This window comes from Ammospiza nelsoni, chromosome 14, assembly GCF_027579445.1.
Source record: "Ammospiza nelsoni isolate bAmmNel1 chromosome 14, bAmmNel1.pri, whole genome shotgun sequence".
NCBI lineage: Eukaryota > Metazoa > Chordata > Aves > Passeriformes > Passerellidae > Ammospiza > Ammospiza nelsoni.
The window spans coordinates 18,914,720-18,929,861 of record NC_080646.1 but is presented as its reverse complement, the minus strand read 5'-3'; the positions used below and the strand labels follow the sequence as shown (position 1 = coordinate 18,929,861).

The 15,142-nt window shown below is 48.9% G+C and overlaps 1 protein-coding gene and 3 non-coding genes across 6 annotated transcripts in view; all 4 read left to right on the top strand.

Moving 5' to 3' along the window:
• Window positions 1–962, top strand: part of RAB8B (RAB8B, member RAS oncogene family) — a 29,317-nt gene extending 28,355 nt beyond the window's left edge. Inside the window, exon 9 of one of the 3 annotated variants that reach the window (XR_009419387.1) lies at window positions 773–955. The gene's annotated coding sequence lies outside the window, so the exon portion shown is untranslated. Of the gene's footprint in view, window positions 1–772 lie in introns of all 3 variants that reach the window. The other 2 variants (XM_059481807.1, XM_059481808.1) reach the window with 2 other exon arrangements.
• Window positions 963–9,655: 8,693 nt separating this feature from the next.
• Window positions 9,656–9,727, top strand: TRNAG-UCC (transfer RNA glycine (anticodon UCC)). Its single transcript has one exon. It is a non-coding gene; the product is annotated as a tRNA-Gly (tRNA).
• A 3,147-nt stretch (window positions 9,728–12,874) lies between these two features.
• TRNAM-CAU (transfer RNA methionine (anticodon CAU)) lies at window positions 12,875–12,946 on the top strand. The gene has a single exon. It is a non-coding gene; the product is annotated as a tRNA-Met (tRNA).
• Window positions 12,947–13,027: 81 nt separating this feature from the next.
• TRNAI-AAU (transfer RNA isoleucine (anticodon AAU)) lies at window positions 13,028–13,101 on the top strand. The gene has a single exon. It is a non-coding gene; the product is annotated as a tRNA-Ile (tRNA).
• Window positions 13,102–15,142: the final 2,041 nt, after the last annotated feature.

The following is a 15,142-nucleotide window of genomic DNA, read 5'->3' as shown; positions in this document are numbered from 1 at the left end:
GCTGCACGAGTTCTGTGCACATAGCTGGTACTTATTGTTAGTTCAGTTTGGGAAATAAAGTTGTAAGTTATGAGCAGGGTATGAGCATTTTCCTCACCTGAGGAATTAACAGGTTTAAAAGATTATGGAAGGTGTGTGTAACTTAAACTGCACTACTGAATACACTGTACTGCCTCCAGAGTGACCAAGAACTCTGTGAACATCCACTAAGTATTGAGAATTTCACCTTAGTTAATCCTAAATATCTTCCTTGAGTAGGTGGCTGAGGTGCCTCACTGCTGTTGGGACCTTTCCTGCCTCTGCCACCCGTCCAGAGGGGTGGGTGACACAGCTCTGTGTGCCAGGGCCTGCTGTTGGCACTGGGCTCTCACATCCCTGGATGTGCTTCCATGCAGGTTTAGGTTCCTTAGGGAAATGCTGCCATTGTGCTCCCTGACCTTTCTGCCGTGGTTTGACACTTTTGTGGAACAGCATGAGGGGATGATGATGCTCCAGAGACACTTCCTGTGGGACAGGGCTGGCAGGGCGCAGGGCTGACGCCCTTCTCTGCTGCATCCTCTCTGTCAGTGCTGCCTCACCCACAGGCTCGTTTCTGTATGCAGTGAAGAAGTGCAGACTCACTTACCCAACTCACTGCAAGTGTAGTGCAAATTATAGAACTTTTTTTTTTTTTAAGAAAAGGCAAATGTTTGTTTTTATGTTGTTTGCAAATCGTACTGCTACTTTTACTTATTTTTTCTCTTTTTTTTTTCCCCTTTTTTTTCCCCTCCAGGCAACATAGGAACTAACTAGCTCTGGTCTGTATTGTAGATGAAGGACAGAATTTCTTCAACAAGGCTGAACAACTCCTGTCCCTGTCTTAATGCTGCCAAATACTTCTTCTGAGCTTCCTCACCCAAACTGCAATGACTTTGTAACCCTCACACTTGTGCACTGAACCAATAAAACACAGGCAAAAGGCAACCACATGTGTCTTATGTACTGTTTATATGTAATTTTCCAGAACAGCCCTGGTAGATGTACATGAAATTAGGAAATGGCTGAGCAGCTCCTTGTGCCAGCTGTGAGGAGGGACCGGCCTTTAAAACGAGGTCTTGATTAATTAATTGAGTTCTGCTGTTTGGGCTGACAGGGCCGCGTTACCGGGCCTTCGTTTGCTTCAAGGGAGGGCAGGGAGAAGCCCAGCGCTGTACGAGGCTGGGCCGGAGCTCTTCCCCTTCCTCGGCTCCCGCGTAGGAGTGGCGAGACCCCGGCCCACCTCTGTGAGGGGATGGCGGCAAGGCCTCGCTGCCTGTCCCAGTGAGGGGATCAGCGGTGAGACCCCGGCCCGCCTCGCTGAGGGGACCGGCGGTGAGACCCCGGCCCGCCTCGCTGAGGGGATCGGCGGTGAGACCCCGGCCCGCCTCGCTGAGGGGACCGGCGGTGAGGCCTCGCTGCCTGTCCCAGTGAGGGGATCAGCGGTGAGACCCCGGCCTGCCTCGCTGAGGGGATGGCGGCGAGACCCGGGCCCACCTCTGTGAGGGGATGGCGGTGAGACCTCGGCCCGCCTCGCTGAGGGGATGGCGGTGAGGACCCCCCCTGCCGTGTCCCGGTGAGGGGATCAGCGGTGAGACCCCCATGCCCATCCCGGTGAGGAGACCGGCGGTGAGGAGACCGGCGGTGAGGCCGCCCTGCCGTGTCTCAGTGGTGAGACCCCCGTGCCCATCCCCTGAGGAGATCGGCGGTGACTCCCCTGCGTCTCCCAGTGAGGAGACCGACGGTGAGGCCTCCCTGCCTGTCTCGATGAGGAGACCGGCGATGAGACCCCCATGCCCATCCCGTGAGGGGACCAGCGGTGAGGCCTCCGTGCCATCCCGGTGAGGAGACCGGCGGTGAGACCGCCCTGCCCATCCCCTGAGGGGACCGACGGTGAGGCCCCCCCTGCCGTGTCCCGGTAAGGGGATCAGCGGTGAGACCCCCGTGCCCATCCCCTGAGGGGACCGGCGGTGAGGCCCCTTTCCCACCCCGCTGAGGGAGCCAGCGCGGCCCCCGGGCCGCCCGCGCCCCCTGGCACTGTGGGGCGGGCGGGGCTGCGGGCGGTGCCGGCGGCAGCCGCTCCCCGGGGCAGGCAGGGCGGGAAGGAGCGGCGGCCCCGGTCGGGGCAGAGGGCCCGGGGGCCGCACGGACTCTCCGCGGAGAGGAGGCCCCGGATGGGGATGAGGATGGGGAAGGGTCCGAGATGGCGAGGGCGCCTCCCGCCCGCCCCGGCCTCTCCTCCGCGATAATAGAGAACTTAGGAATCGTCATTTAAAAACGTAACTCTATTCCTTAACCCTTGAACTTTCTCTCATAGGGAGGGCCACCTTTTGGAAAGCAAGAGAATTTAAAACGAAGTTTATATTTTATTTCTCTCTGAGGGTATCATTTTAACGTGCCCTGCTTTTTAGGGTAAGACACCCTAAGAATTAACAGTGGTGTGGTTTGCTGGAGAGCTGTTCCTTGTTATTTATTAAATACACATGGAAAGCCAAGAACAAAAGAGGAAACTGGTGAAAATTGCCTGCGCCACCTCTTTCGCTCTTTCAGTTTTTGTGTAGCAATTCCGATAGGAAAAGCCCTCCTCGACAGTCCTGCAGAGGGCACATGGCCGCGGCTTGAGAAAAAGGTTAGTAAGGCTTTGTCCAATATGCTCCTTCAACAAAATCATAGAGGAATAATAATATAAAACCTAATAAATATTTTGCTTTTGTCTATAATTTTCTAGTGGATGAATTCCTGAGATAATTTATGCAATTATTCTGCAATCTGTACAGAAGCAGGTAAGTTGAGTAAAGTAGCTTAGAAGTGTTCTGTGCTGGCAGCCTTTAGGCAATCTGCTGGAAAAGTGAAATAAATGCACAGGATCATGGGTGCCTGTGCAAATATGAGGTGTGATTATCAATTGAAGAGAAGGGGCTGCTATTTGAATTTATCAGTGAAAAATGAGATGCATCCAATTTTTATTCATAAGTTTTGACAGCTGTGTGTGTTACTAACTGATAGAAGCCTCTTTTGTAAGCTATTGTTGCCACTGCTTAAAAACCATTTGTTGTTTCTGTGAAGATACTTGGGTCAGTAGTATGTAACTATTAAATTTATATTGTGTGTGCTTCCAAAATATTTCAACCTACTAAAGACCAGAGTTACCTAGTTTGGTAGAAAAATAATCCTTGAGTACAATACTTGACTTTCAATTCCTTGTTCCATAGAGGGTGTTCTGGCATTTATGCTTATTTTTACATTTACTTCTGGTAATGTTGCCAAACTTGACTGCATGGTGTTGAGAGGAAGTAAAAGAAGTGACAGCTTTTCTGGTTTCTCATTGTGTGAGTCACTAGATGGTGCCATTTCACTTCTCTTGAATCAGAAACTATCTGACATTATTTTTAGTAACAGTTGTTGGTTGTGTTTTCAAAAGAAAACTACTGATCTTCTGAATTCTTTTTTTTTAAACTGTTTTTTTTTTTTTTTCTGAGACTATGCAATATAGACGTTTTGAGTTAATCAAACTAATATATTCATGAAAGTGTACAAAATTTTAAAGTTCTGATCTTTTAAATTGTCATCAACTTTCAGTTTTACATTCTATTACATGTTTTACTGATCTAACAATGAGTCCAGACTTGACAAAAATACACATTTTAAATGCAGAATTGTTTGAGGCTCTTTAAGTATCTGCAGCTAATGTGAATCAGTGATGTGAAGAGGTCATGGGGCATTCCCCATGGGGTCTTTCATAATTTTTACAGGACACAGCCTCCTTTTAGTCCTGATTTCCTGGCCACATTTTCCCTCCCTCTTTCCCCACTGGCTGAGGTACTTGAGAGGTACAGACTCCCCAAAAAGCCCAATACTTAAAACCCCCTTTTAATGTATAACCCCCTCCAAACCCCATTTTTCTTCTTCCTTGTGTCTCTGTTATTTTTCTCTAAATCCAGAGATTTTGCACAGTCTCAAGTGAGTAACAGTGTGTGTCAATGAGTGGAATTCCTATGGAATTTATGGTTCCCCCATTGCTTCTTTCACCTCTCTGTATCAGGCCTTATCTGCCATGAGGGCCACAGTTTGTTTGTAAAGACACCTCCTGCTCATTGCTTTCAATCCCTCCTCTTCTTATTTTCCTCAATAATTGTTTTTACAAACCTTATTCATCACTGACTTGCTGTTCCTGGAGCCTTTTTGCTTTTGCAATTATTTGCAGTGACACCATTTTCTGTCCTTTTGTAGCCATTTCTGGATCTGTAGGCATGGCTACTACCTGCATCCCTCTGATCACATACTGAATAAGTTGCACTAAGCAAGGGATGGTAAAAAGATGAGAGTTGCTACAGCATATAAGAGGGAAAAAAAAGCATTCTTTTAACCCACCATGAAAATGTGTCCCATTTCCATCCTTTCCATGTTTGGATGGTACATGAGCTAACTTTCTTATTCCCTTTGCTGTTTGTTTTACCACTTTTCCATGGTCATCTATTTGCAAATGGCACTTTGAGTCATTTAATTTGCCACACACTTCCCCTTCTTCTGCTAATAGATAATTTACTGCCATTGAAATATTGCACTACTCATCTGAGTGGATTGGTCAGCAAAATGGTCAAGGCTGTAGCTGACTGGTTGGTAATTATTTCAAGGACAGCTTGTAACCTAATGATCTGATTTATGTATAAATGTGTTCCCTGCCACCTGATATTATTCATTAGGACTCCATGGTGTTGTATAATTTGCTCAGGTGGCCATTCATCTTTTCCCCACTTCTGGGTGCTCCTTCCAGCCAGGACTGCATCAATTGACTGCTTTTCTCTGATTAGATCATCACATATCCTGATTCCTGACTGATTTCCCTGAATTGTGACAGCAGAAAGAACAACAGTCCAATATACCCTACACAACCAGTTTGGAGGTAACCTGTGATGGGCATGTTGGCCACAAATCCAGTAATGCCCAACCTCCTGGGCATGGATTGCCCTTCATTACCTCTGCCAAAATACCTCAACATTCTCCCAAGGGATTCTTTGTAGATATCTCAGGATCATCATCCCTTTCTCCAGGACCCCTCCCTGGCTTTAACTGTGGACTGGCCCCTTCTGTGTAGGAGCAAATGTTGAGCCTTGCATTACTGGAAGTGCTGTGCAACCTTTGCTTGGTTAGTTCCTGAATGAGAATGTGTTTTCATGGGAAGGAAAAACACACATCTCCACTGTTGGAGGTGCAGATAAGAAGCTGATAAGGAGCTGCCTAGTGGAGGTCAAGGCAGGTAACCTGTAGCCACATTTCTCTTCACAGAGAAAAGCAAGACACATCTTCCCAAGAATATTTCTCGGTTTCACATTCTCTGAACATCAGAGGAAGAAAACACAATTTTTATCATTTGCTGTGCCTGTGTTGTGCCAAAGTAGAATGCAATATGGAGATTGTTTACCCACAGGGATGGGGTTTTGTTTCCTTGGCCTGTCAGGGCCAGGTGTGTATGTTGGGACTGTGGGCTGACAGCCATGAGATTCTGTGGAGTATGTGCAGAGTTGATTGCACAGCAGATTCAGTTTAGATGTAATAGAGTGGAATATAGAATAGATTAAGAGTATAATAAAGTAATTAATTAGCCTTCTTTTAAGATGGAGTAAGATGCATCATTCTCTCCCCTTGTCAAGGCTGCCTGTGAATTCAATAGTAACCACTTTCTGTCCTGGCATATTTGGTGTTTGCCTCAGTTTGTACAGTGATGGAGTTGGTATCCATCTTTGGAAGGTGATCTCCTGGTAGATTCAAATTGGCATGTGGTATCTACATCTCAGAGGTATCTACATCTTGAAATTCTCCTAGCACCCTCTTTCAAACAAAGTAAGCAGCTGCCCTGAGGCTTGGTGTGCACTGATCTAGTGCCCTGGGCAAGTAATGCCCAGTGATGGTGTTCTGTCACCTTTTGTGTGGAGTCAATCCCCAGGTGTTTTGTATTTTGGAAAAGAGGATGCCATTTCTTTTGAGATGGGCTTGTAGTTCCTCTCTTTGGCAAAGCAAGCAGGTTCTGAGGCACACACTGGGTACTCTCACTGAGTGTAAAGCTGCTCTCTGGGTTAGAGCTGTTGAGCTGTCAAGTGGGAATGGAAACACCAAACTGCTGAGCTTTTTGTCCTGGTAGTTTTAGTGTGTGAGCAGTCCCTGGTGCTGCTCCATTTGGATCCTGGCTCTGAGACTGAAGGCTTAAGGTGGTACCCAGAGCTGAGAAGGGAAGTGCTGATAGCAGGGTGTGTGCTGGTAGTTTGATGGGTGCAGCTGAAGCTGTAGGCAGCAAGAGCTTTCTCAGCTGACTTCTTTGTGAGCTCTGGCTTTGACAGATGTTTTCAAGCTTGTGGCCAGACTCTGTGAGAGTGAAAAGATTTGTTAGGGCAAAGGAGTTTGTGCTGCCTTTTAAAAGTGGTGCAGAGAAGGGTTTGCGCTTTGAAGTGGAAGATCAGTGAAGCCTTTTTGTCCTGATGTGGCTGATTTGAGAGACGTTTGTTTCTTGGCTCTGTGCTCGGGGTGGTTCCAGCTGGGCTTTGTGCATTTCCTTCTTTTGTGAGTCGACACCACCATCGTGTGGTTGTTTTCGTAGTGCTGACAGTGCCCAGGAAAAAGCCAAGCACTTTTCTGCCCCTGCCCCATTTGTGTGGGAGCAGTTTGTGGAAGAGCTCTGCCATGGATCCTGGCTCTTGGTGTCTGACAGAGTGGGATCCTGCATGTACTGGTGAAAGAAGAGGAATTGTTTCATCCTTAGCTGTGCACAGCTTATAGGTTACAAAAGAAAAGGCAATTCCAGCACAGCATCTTTCTTTCAGTGTGTTTTCTTGTGTGATCAGCTGTTGAACATGTAACTCACACCCATTGAACTGCATCCAGCTCCATAAGAGATGTGTCCTTTCCCTCAAGCTCCATGTACCATCTTACCCTCTCACTCTTGCACATCACAAACCCCTTCCAATGTCCAGCAGGTATTCCCAAAGGAAACACCCAACAACAAAAAGCCAGTGCAAGCTTCATCTTCCCTTTGCAGTCTCTAAATTAAACAAAACACACTAGTGATTTGCATTTGCCTTCTCAGCTATATATATAGCATCATCACATTCTCTAAAGGCAGCAGGGTCCATCACTAAAGTGAAGCATTTCCAGCTGCAGTTCAGACTGAGAAATGTGCCAGGAGACAAAGCATTTGCTGACCTTCCCTCTTCCCTGTGAAACCTGATTTTCACAATGCAATCACTTTCAAACACCCTCATTGTTGCCTAATTGAAGCATCTGTATCTGCCAGAGAAGGAAGTGTCAGGACAAAAGGCTTTATGAAATTACCCTCTTACCTAGCAGCCTCTAAAGTGCACAAACATGCTGGGACTATGCACCTTCCTTCTCACATGTACAAATCAGACGTTTCTGGGTCAGTTCTAGACAGAAATGTGAGGGGCACACTGCCTAGCACTGGGCTTTGAGGCTGCCAAAGCTGAGCTTTATCGAGAGCTCGGGGGTGGCATGGCCCTGGCTGTCTCCCAGAGAGGGCTGGCTTTGCCCTGGGGCTCAGTGTCACTGGCACAGGGACTGCAGCATGGGGGTAATGAATCCCTGCTGGCCTCACCCTGGGGAGTCACCCCAGGAGCAGCCATGACATCAGTGTCACCTGCAGCAGGTTACACACCACAGCTGTGGCAGGGACAGGGCCAGGCATGGGCACAGAAGGGACCATGGCACTGTGTGCACACTGTCCCTGCTGCTTCTCCTCCAGCTGCTGGGGGGCGGGGGATCCCATGGCACTGTGTGCACGCTGTCCCTGCTGATCCCAGACACCCTCTCCTGGAGCCAAGAGGCCACTGGGACACTGGGGGGGACTTGGGGAAGGGAGGGACCATTGTGACACAGCAGGGCTGCACAGAATCTGTGGGATCTCAGCACCTCAGGATGGAGGTGCAGAGAGGCCGAGACCACCCTTGGGGGGCTCAGGAATCCTGGAATGTTGCCAGAAGTGTCTGGTGGCAGGATTTTGATCCTACACAGGAGATGAGACCTGTATGAGGATGGGAGGATTCCACTGGGTGAATGGTGAAGGGATAAGTTAGTTAGAGTGTAAAACACAGGGTTTAGGATTTTGGTACAGGGGGGTCTAGAGAAGTAAGATGGAGGAATTGGGGTGTGTCCTGTCCTTCTTCTTCTTCTTCTTCTTGGCCTCCATCTTCTGTGGTGGTGGTGGCACTTTGGGATTGGTCATTACTAGAAGTGCACAGGTTAATAAGAGTAGAAAGTATTGGAGAAAAATGATAAATATTGTACACGTAACTCAGGGTATAAAGATAAGTGACCGCCCGGGGGCTTCGGGAGTGTGCCCATGGCTGACTTGCTGTGCAGACCTCTGTCGGGCTGAAAGAAAATCTTTTAGATAAACAATTAATAAACACCAAGACCGAGACAAGATCAGAAGTCTCTCCTCGTCCTTTGAAGCGTCGGCTCTCCAAGGCCATCCCTGGGCCTTTCCAGGCCACCTAAACAGCAACACAGAAAACCTTACAAGAATCCACAAACCTGTGTGAACCTTTTTCAAGGTATGTTGTGACCCCGTGGGACCCAGGAGACCCTTGTGATGCTGTGCAAGTTCACAGAACTCAGGCACTGTGACACCACAGAAGCCCAGGGAACCCTGGAGACCATAGGAAAGCTATGGAACCTGACAGAAGCCTGGGGAGCACTGGGATGCTGTGGAACCTGGTGGGACCCAGGGCCCTAGTGACACTGTGGGGCCTTTTGGGACCAGGGAGACCCTAGTGAGAATCCACATGGGGAAAGAAAGAAGGGTCAGGAAGGGCAGAGAGACAATTCAGAATGCCATGCTGCTTTGGTTTCAGGAATGTTGAGTGAAGCAGACAAGCTGATCCTGGGTAAGAGCAAGGAAAGGTTGTGTTTAATGTTTGTTTGGGTTTTTCTTGTTACTCAGCATGTGAACCTTTTTCAATTGGCCATACATTAATTTCCCTAAGTTGAGTCTGCTTTGCCAACAATCATATTTGCAAAGCCATGTCCCAGGGTTTATTTTGTCCTGGAAGAATTCTCATCTTGTTTTCTATGCTTCTAATTCACAGACGGTGGAGCAGAAGTGAGCAGCTGGGTGAGCAGCTGACTGTGCTTACCCCACCACAGACATGGACCCACAAATGCACCTACATGGCACAGTGTGTGTGGGGAGTGATGCTGTCACCAGTGTCCCCTACAGCACCACCAGCACCCACATAAACAAGGGAGACTGTCTGACCTTTTTCTACTTCTCTGGCTGCTCAGGGCTGGAGATGGGTGCTGGACACCCAGATCCATCTCTTCCAGACACACCCCATAGGTCTGTGCAGCCTGTGCCTGCAGCTCAATCCTGATCTGTCCAGGGTCCTGCTCCAAGCCTGGGCACCCCCTGGTGCTGATCTTCTCTAGTCGGTGTCCGGCCCAGCTTGAGTTTTCCAGGCAATACCTCACTCACAGAAGCACCCATCTCTTGTGGCAGCCTGTAGCAGTGCCCATAGAAACAGAAGGAGCCGGTGTGTGCCTGTAGCAGTGCACAGAGCAGTAGGAGCCAGTGTGCACCTGGAGCTGGTGGAATGTGACCTGCAGGAGCAGGCACCACCTTCCCCACACAGATGCGTTGGTGGTATAGTGGTGAGCATAGCTGCCTTCCAAGCAGTTGACCCGGGTTCGATTCCCGGCCAACGCAAACTGTATTTTGCTCCCTCACCTGCTCCCGAAAGCACAGAGGCCACGAACCTTCTCTCTCTGTAACCTTGGAAGACAAACCACAGCTTGTGGCCTGGTCCTCCGTTCCCTGCCGTGATGCACCCTGTTCTGACGGACAGGTTTCTTCTCACCCCCCACTATCCTTCTCAGGGATTCAGATGAGGGTGATGACAAAGGTTTATCCAGCATCAGCTCTCGGGGCCTAGAAGGACACTCTGCTTTCAGCAGTTTATTTTTCCACCTCTATTTTTCCACCAGAGATGGCTCTGTTGGTACAGGTTGAGAGGGATTTTAGGGTTGCTGCTGCAGCTGGTTGCACCTGGCAAGAGAAGCATGCTGCTGTGGCATGGTAATGATGGAGACTGACAGTGCCCAGGTGGGGACCCATGTGATGGTGTTCACAGGGGTCTTATGTTGAGGAAAGAGATGGAGATCTGACTCCATATTTCAGAAGGCTTGATTTATTATTTGATGACATATATTACATTAAACAAAGAATAGAAGTAAAGGTTCTCAGAAGGCTAGCTAAGCTAAGAATAGAAAGGAATGAATAACAAAGGTTTGTGGCTCGGACAGAGAGCTGAGCTAGCTGGGCTGTGATTGGCCCTTAATTATAAATATCTAAGATGGGCCAATCAAAGATCCACCTGTTGCATTCCACAGCAGCAGATAATCATTGTTTACATTTTGTTCCTGAGGCCTCTCAGTTTCTCAGGAGGAAAAATCCTAAGGAAAGGATTTTCATGAAAAGATGTCTGCGACAGACCCAGGCATGAACTGCACTGCATGAGGCCAGTTCTGCAATTTGGGGGATAGTGGGAGGAGGCCTGTTCTATATAAAATGTCTCAGTGTATCATTGGGGTGAAATTGCTCTCCATCCTCCACCTATTCCATCTCTACAGTGCCAGCTTTGACAAATGACAAATGCTTTGTCATTCCCCTTCAGAGGGGATGCTGGTACATACAATGTCTGTGTTCACAACACACAGTAATTTCATATGTAGGACTCTTTCTTGAATACAAACTGTGGCACATGTGGGAATTTCATTTGGAAGGACCTGGTTAGCAATCATGACTGCATGTCTCAGACACCCAATGTCACCAACCCACAGGTAGGGCTGCTGTTCTTATTGGGGCTTCTTGCAACTTAGATACTCCCTCACTTTCCTAGGGACCAAGGTGAGGCTGACCAGCCTGTAGCTCTCTGGGGCCTCTTACCCTTTTCAAGACAGGAGTCTTTTGCCTTGTTTTAGTCCTCAGGCATCTCTCCCAGTCACCATGATCATTCAATTATTGAAAAAGGCCTGACAATGACATCAGCCTGTGCTGTCAGCACTCATGGGTTCATGGGCAGGTTCATGGACAGGGGGATTGGAACTAGATAATCTTTAAGGTCCCTTCCAACCCAAACCACTCCATGCTTCTGTAATTCTCTGATTCTATAAGTTATGTATGTCTGTTATTCCCTGACCTGATCTTCCTTCACCAGGGATGCACCATCCTTACCCCAGAGCCCCTCTGATCTCTCAGGCCTGGGATTCCTGAGGCTTGGTTTGCAAGTGAAGACCAAGGCAGAGGAGTCATTCAGTGCATCAACCTCTTCCATGTCCTGCCTCACCAAGTTCCCAGCTCATTCACCAGTGGGTTGTGTGTCCCTTTTGTCACGTGGGTACTTACAGAAACCTCCTTGCTGTCTTTGACATCCCTGGCCAGATGCAATTCCACTTCAGCTCTGGCTATCATAACTGCATTTCTGCATGCTCAGACAGAGCATGAAGATTTGAATAATAATGATTGCTAATTAGCTTATGCACTTTTGTCCTGTAAACTGCCAGCCAGATGCTTTAGGGAATATATCTGCATGGGCAATCAAAACACTTCCACCCACACCCAGGCGTGCACATACACGCCCCACACACTGCAGGAATCCTCTGAAGAGAAGGCAGAGGCCAGGAGCCCTGGAGGCTCAGGGGAGGATGATGGAGCACTGGTTCACAGCTATTGCAAAAAACCCCAAAATCATCTTGATATGAAAAGGAACTGCAGGTGTTCATTGTTTTATTTTGACAAAGAGCAAAAACTAGAACAGCCAGTTGTATGTATAGAAATGCAGAACTAGAGCAAGGGTAAACACATGGGTGACATCCTCAGCTTCTCCTCAGAATGAATCACATCACAGTGCTGACAGCACATCCTCTTGTTGTGCCTGAGTCCTGCTGCCACAGGGCTGCTGTGAACACAGTGGTGCTGTCCAAGGCAGACACAAGGTGTGTGATGTGCTGAGCAGCCCCAGTCCCAGGCTTATGTTCTCATCTAGTTTTTTTCCCAAAATATTTATATCTCCCACTGCCAGCAGTTTGGGAAACCATGCTCATGAATTTGTGAGAAATGTCTGCAAAAATCCACCCACCTGGCCTCTTATATGTTCCCCATGAGAAGTTTGCCTGGTTTTCTAAAATCTGATGGATGGGTGGTTGTATACCACAGGTGAATGGTGGCTGCTAGCAGGCAAGCCAAAAAGCAGAAGATACCAGATGGGCTTTGTCTCTGTTCTGCTTTCAGCAGCATAGTGGGGACTTGTAGCAGGACATCCCCGACGTGGTAATAATTAGCATTGACTCCATGACTCCAGAAGACTGATCCATCACTTTATTATACTGTACTTATTAAGAAACTCATCACCCTTACAGACTGACACAGTTTGACCCACTTGGTCCCTTTAAGTAAAACACCATCACCAGTGGTCAACCAAGAAATCACCCTTTGGTAAACAAATCTCCATAACAGATTTCACATGTTCACAACAACAGGTGCAGCAAGCAAAGATAAGAATTGTCTCTCATTCTTTTCTCTGATCTTCTCCCAGCCTTCCCCAGGACAATGCCAGGGAAAGTTGCGCCTGTTGCTCTCTGTGACCAGAGAGCAGCTACCATAGGGGTGGTTCCTGGGAGGAGGTGAAAGCTAACACATAGTGGGGCACCACAGTGTGTTATATTCGCTGTTCCCCGTTTTGGGGCTAACGGGGTGCTCCTGTTACCCTGCACAGGCTGTTAGTGCTGCTGGGGTTGCAGGGCAGGGTGCAATTTTAGATGGGAATATGTACTCGTGAGAGGAAACCGGGCAGAAAGCAGAGTGGCGCAGCGGAAGCGTGCTGGGCCCATAACCCAGAGGTCGATGGATCGAAACCATCCTCTGCTAGGAACTTTTTTTGTTCCCTTTTTCCGGGAGGCGGAGCCATGGCCGGGCCACGAGGTGGCGGCGCGATCTCGCCGTCAGTAGGGCCGGTTAGCTCAGTCGGTTAGAGCGTGGTGCTAATAACGCCAAGGTCGCGGGTTCGATCCCCGTACGGGCCAGCTTAGCTTTTCTTCAGCATCAATCCTTTTTCTTCCCGTCCGGCTCTCCCTTTTTTGGCAATGATGGTGCAGGGAAATACTCTGTAGGAAAACAGGGATCCTGCCTGTGCTGCTCAGCCCTGACGGATGGTCTGGAAGAGCTTCTAGGTTCTCCCCATGTTTTCCCTACTCCTCCTTTTGCAGGTGTTCATTCCAGTTGAGGATAAACTTCACTGGTGTTCATGGCAGATGCATCATCTCCAGCAGCCCTCAGACCTGGCAGTGACCTCAGCTGTGCCATGGCTGGATTCAGGTGTGCAGCACTAACCACTGCAGCTGCTGCTGCTGTGCAGGGGCTGAGGGTCACACCTCGGCCAGCAAGGCTTTTTGTGGCCATCTGATGACAGGTAAGAATCAGCTGGGGTACAGATGGAGCCTTGGTGGGCAGGCAGGGCAGTGGAGTCAGTTGTCCTGAGAGAAGGACTCTTGGGGTTTCCCTCCTTGTATCAGGATGCTGCCCAAGGTCACTCTGTGAGATTGAGAGCCCTCAGTCTGTGGCATTCTGTGTTACCCTTTTTTTGCACATTCTGTGTTACCCTTCTAAAATCTTGAGAATTCGGAAGTCAGTCAGGTAGTACCAATTCCACTTGACATCACACATCTCTGTGCAAATATTGACAGAGCCTTAATTAGTTTGATTTGCTTATCTGCTTTAACTGCTTTATAAGGCAAATCTCATAAAATTATCTGTGGATTTTATAAGCTTCCTTGGCAATGCTACAGTCAATGTTGCCCATTTAAATGGTGAATAATTGTCAGAAAGCAGGTTTGCACAGGAAGTGCATCAGTCAGCGTCCTGCCCTAAGGACCCTAAGAGTGACAAATGTCCATGTCCCCCACTTTCAGCCACCAGCAAGGCTCAGTGGGTAACCCCAGGAGGCACAGGCTGTCTGTAATCCCACAGTGGCAGAGGGGCATTAGATGCCATCCAGGCCATCATATCTTTATCCCTATATTTTCCCACATTTATGGCTCTCCAAAACCACCTTGGTCCCTCCTTTTCTCCACTTTTCATTCCTGCCCTGAACGTCCCATAAGTCACAATCTGAAATTTCCTTGTATCCCACAGTGTGAATTGCTCTTTCCTTGTATCCCACAGTGTGACTTTGCCCCTAGTGAGGGACCAGCTGTGACCTGCAGTGGCCCCATTCACCCTCTGGCTGGGAGCCACCTCTGAGCCCAACAAGAGCAGCTGGGACAGGGAATCCCTGGCACTGTGGAGGTTCCCAGGGCTACTCCACCTCCCCCTGCTTGTCTTCATTGCAGAAGATGAGCTCTTAACCACCTAACCTAATGCTCTCATGGGGTAGGAGTGTTCCCTGCAGCCCTGGCTGACCCTAACAACCCTCAAACACCCCACATCCTGCCCTGTCCCTTCCAGTGTCCCTGGCAACCTCAGGGGACCTACAGCCCCCAGGACATTGAGCTGAAGTGACAGAGGGCAGCCCCTGCCCCGAGGTGCTGCACCCCAGCCAAGCCCAGCTCACTGCAGCTCCCAGCAGCATCTCCAGCCCTGCAGAGAACAAGGCTGAGGGAATGAGAGGGGTTCAATATGGGGTGGGGGGTGACAGGGGCCAGGGAAGTGGCCCCAAGAAGGGGTGTCAGGGCTGTAGTTGAGCTCAGACATGGGATGCAGCTCTGGGTTCTCAGGTGAGACCACTCTTGAGCACTGATAATGTAGAATATCAGCCTTCTTTCTTGGGTGCCACTTCACTCCAGGGCTTGATGCCATGGGACTGCATCAAGCAGGAGGCCAAAGTCTGCTCTCCTGACACCCAGCATTGTGACTTGTGTCTGGCTACCTCCTTCGGGCCTCTGAACTCCAGCACCTCAGTTTTACCAAGGGGAGCAGCTGCACTTTGTTATTTGATCAGAGTAGGAGATATCCAGACCTTGAAAATCTCATTTTAGCACCTGTTGAAGCAGGCCTGTGAGAGGGAGATCTTGAGCTTAGGAATCACCATCTAACTCCCATAGAATGGAGGCACTTTCTCCTAATTAG